At 40.1% G+C, this 4495-nt stretch overlaps 1 pseudogene; it reads left to right on the top strand.

Moving 5' to 3' along the window:
- The first annotated feature begins 1098 nt into the window (after nt 1-1098).
- On the top strand, nt 1099-2014 carry LOC103726631 (annotated as a pseudogene).
- Nucleotides 2015-4495: the final 2481 nt, after the last annotated feature.

Below are 4495 nucleotides of genomic sequence, written 5' to 3'. Positions count from 1 at the left end.
GGGCCCAGCCCACTGTGGGTGCCACCTTGGGTAGGCTGTTCTGTGTTGTATAAGAAAGCAGGCTGAAAAAAAAATAAAGCAGACTAAGAATGAGCCAGGGAAGCAAGCCAGTAAGCAGTGTTCCCCTATGGCCTATGCTCCAGCTCCTGCCTCCAGGTACCTGCCCTGTGTTCCTATCTTGGGCTCCCTCTGTGATGAACTGTGATCTAGGAAGTGTAAGCTAAAATAAACCCTTTCCTCCCCAAGTTGGTATTGGTCAAGAGTGCTTTGTCACAGCAATTGAAAAGAAACTAGAACATGGAGTGAAGGGAAAACTCACATTATAGGAAGTGACAAATTTCACATTACTGTTGAAGCTTGGTAGTACAGTTTTGTCAGTAAACAATATTTAAAAAATTATAGGAAGAATACAGAATTTAGAATTCATATCCTAATATATAACTACATATCTTTAGTTTGAGGATTATATCAGTTTGTTACAACAGTATTTTCTATTTCTTTTTTTTAACTTCTAAGACTGTTATTTTTATCTCTAGAAGTTCATTTATGACATGGATGAAGTTACACTAGGTCTGTAGAAGAGTAATGGAAAAATAATGGAAAACCTCTTTGTGCCTAGTTATGGGAGAGGCCCAACATCAAGGCCTGGCTACCCTGGACCATGTGTGGAGTGAGGACCACAGGTGGGCCTCAGAGGAGGTAGGAGTCCATTACAGAGGTCAGTCCTCCCAAGACAAGAATCTGTAAATAACAGAGGCCTCCCCCGTCCCCAACATAAAAAGCAAAGTTTCTGTCATAAATTTTTTAAACTTTAAAATTTAATGGGATTTAAGGTCCACTTCATAGGATTGAACCCATATTTAACATTGAAAACAGGCTTGGGAATTTAAGGCTAGACAGGTCACAGGACATAGGGGAGAGCTTAATACTAGTTTTCTACTAAACAGTTGTCATGTTAAACTGACTCCTAATGATTTATTTTAATACTCAAAGATTAATGCTCCCTGGTGTGATTCCATCCTGTGAGTCTGTTGTGAGGAGTGGTATTCAGTTATCTCTGTCCAGCCTCTCTCATGGTGAAGTGAGAGCTTCCGCCTCATGGAAGACTCTATGGACATGGACATGAGCCCTCTGAGGCCTCAGAACTATCTTTTCAGCTGTGAACAAAATGTTGACAAAGACTCTCACTTTAAGGTGGATAATGATGAAAATGAACACTTGTTATCATTAAGAATGGTCAGCTTAGGAACCGGTACAAAAGATGAGTTATATATCGTTGAGGCAAAGACAATGAATTATGAAGGCAGTCCAATTAAAGTAACACTGGCACTTTGAAAATATCTGTACAACCAACAGTTTCCCTTGGGGAATTTGAAATTACATTGTTGTCTTAAGGTTGAATGTGGTTCAGGGCCTGTACAAATTAGTGGACTGCACCTAGTAGCTGTGGAGGAAGATGCAGAGTCAGAAGCTGGAGAAGGGGATGGGGAGGAGGATATATAACTCTTAAGTATATCTGGAAAGGGCTCTGCCCCTGGAGGTGGTGGCAAGGTTCCACAGAAAAAAATAAAACTTGCTGATGAAGATAATGAGGACAATGATGAAGATGAAGATGAGGAGAAGGAGGGCAGTGATGAAGATGAAGATGTTAAAGATAAAGATGGTGGAGAAGATACGAGGAGGAGGAAACTGAAGAAAAAACTTCAGTGAAGAAATATGTCTGAGATACCCCAGCCAAAAATACACAAAAGTCAAACCAGAATGCAAAAGACTTAAAACCATCAACACCAAGATCAAAAGGTCAAGAAGCTTTCAAAAAACATGGAAAAACTCCTAAAACACCGAAAGGACCTACTTCTGTAGAAGACATTAAAGCAAAAATGCAAGCAAATACAGAAAAAGGTGGTTTTCTTCCAAAGTGAAAGCCAAGTTCATGAGTTATGTGAAGAATTGCTTCTGGATGACTGACCAGGAGGCTATTCAAGATGTCTGGCAGTGGAGGAAGTCTCTTTAAGAAAACACATTCAAATCACTTGAAATATTATGTCTTACTTCAATTGATATCCAGTGTCCTTTTTATGATGCAAAGTGAGAACTTCCCCTACCGTGTTTAATAAATGTTGTCCAGGTTTCAGTGACAATTGTTTTGTCTAAAATGCCTGTTTTGTTTCTAAGGATGGAACTCCACCCTTGGAATTGGTTTTAAGGTTATGATAGGCTGTAGTATTAGTGGTGGTTGGACACAGAAATGGCGGGGAGACAAAAATATACATGTGAAACTCAGTATTTTAATAAAGTTAGGAAAAAAGATGAATGCATCTCTCAACTTTCACCAGAGAAGATTCCTTATACAGCAAATGAGGAAAGACACAGAAACCCACAACTGGCCAACATGCAGAGAACAAGGGGCTACAGAGTACTTAGCCTGAATAGGGCACCTATATCAAACTTCTGCCTCCCAAAGCTCAGGGATCATTGCAGAAGAGGGGTTGGAAAGATTGTAAAAAGCCTGAGGTGGTAGATGATCACAAGGAAACAAGTTTCCAGACAGCTGGAACTTACAGCAATGGTGACAGCATGTACAAGTCCCATACAAGCTCAAACCAGACAAAGTCCCAGCATAGACATGAGTAAGTGGGTAAGAAAAACCCAAACTAAGGAATTGGCTGCTGGGAGAAGGAGAGATAGTCTCTTTCAAGGATGGGAGTCTTAGTAAGTTAACCAGGCTCCAGTGAGACCCACACTGAAGGACAATTGGGGACTCTATAAACCTTATATAAATATACTAGCATATCTTTTGGGGATACAATAAGGGGATGTATGGCTATGGAAGGGATATAAAATCCATCAAATTATATTGCATGAAAATCACAAAAATTTAATTTTAAAAATGTTTCTAAAAATGACTGGGTCAGGCATGGTGGCACACACCTTTAATCCCAGCACTTGGGAGGCAGAGGCAGACAGATCTTTGTGAGTTCAAGGCCAGCCTGGTCTACATAGTGAGCTATAGGACAGCTGGGCTACAAGGAGACCCTGTCTCAAAAAGACCAAAAAAAAGAAAAAAATGACATATAGTACAAGGTAGAGGAAAAAAGTATATTGTATAGCAAAATGAAAAAGACTCTTGTTTCAAAGATACCATTAGAAAGTGAAAAATCAGGCTGTAGAGATGGCTCAGTGGTTAAGAGCACTGGCTGCTCTTGCAGAGAACCCTTTGAATCCCAGCATCCACATGGTGGCTGACAACTGTTCAACTCCATTTCCAGGGGGTCTGATGCCCCCTTCTGAACTCCATGGGCATTGCATGACACAGGTACAGTTACACACATGTGGGCCAAACACTGATACATACAAAATGGAAATAATAAATAAAACATTTTTTAAAAAGAAAGTGAAAAATCAGCCAACAAATCAGATAATATATTTTCAAATAATGCACTTGAAAAAGTGCAAAATCATTAGTCATTAGGGATATGAATGAAGACCACAAGTGAATGCTACTTCACAGCTAACAGAATAGCTAAAGTGATGATGATGATGATGATGATGATGATGACGATGTTAAGGATGATGATGACATAAGATGGACAATAGTGAATGTTAACAAAGATGTACAAAAATTGGAACATCGACACATTGATGGTAGGGATGCACAACTGCACACCCACATTGAAAATGTCCGGAAGTTTTTCTCCTCATTCTCAAAGATGAATTATATCTCCTAGTAATTCCACTCCAAGAGTAATGAAAGTATGTGTCTGTAAGAAAAAAAACTTGTACACAAGTCTTCCTATCAGAGTTATTCATACCAGCTAACATAGGTGATACCACAACAAAAGTAAGTACAGAAACATGCTGCAAAACAGAGGAATCTTAGAAACATTATGCTATTAATAAGACAACCACACAAATCTGCACTCTTCATAATTTCAGTATGCTCGAAATGTCCACAATTGGTAGCTATAAAGGGCATGTTGGCTTTCTATGGTTGAGGGCTTGAAGGAATGGGGAGTGGCTGCTAGGAAGGACTGTGTTTCCTTAAGTGGTGTGGAATGAATATAAAATTATGCATTTTTCCAAATATGCTGAAAGAAACAGGGAGTTCTAGGCTTGGCCTATACTAATGTGGTCAGAGGGTCTTAAAGGACAGTTTTTGCTCCTTGCCCTCCAAGGTCAACTAAGTTCCAGGGGACTATGGAACATCTCTCAAAATGTCCTGTAACTATGGCGAGTCACCTGTCCTCTTGTTCAGGGAGGACATAGAGACCCCACGAGATGGACTTGAACCAGTATCGAGTCTACAAAGAGGAGGGTCAACTCAAAGGAAACATCTCATCCATGCTTCCAAAAAAAGCCAGCCAGGGTGGAGCAGGACCTTTGACTTATCTTCACATAGATGGAACTGGTTAAAGAAAGGAACCAGGGGCTCCTCCCAAGCCCATGTGACCCCTGAGGAACAGATCCTCAAACGACTTCAAATGTAACGATAAAT

The sequence above is a fragment of the Nannospalax galili genome, unplaced genomic scaffold (genome assembly GCF_000622305.1).
Source record: "Nannospalax galili isolate Female #2095 unplaced genomic scaffold, S.galili_v1.0 scaffold1169, whole genome shotgun sequence".
In the NCBI taxonomy this organism is placed as follows: domain Eukaryota; kingdom Metazoa; phylum Chordata; class Mammalia; order Rodentia; family Spalacidae; genus Nannospalax; species Nannospalax galili.
This window is presented reverse-complemented; position numbering and strand designations above follow the sequence as displayed.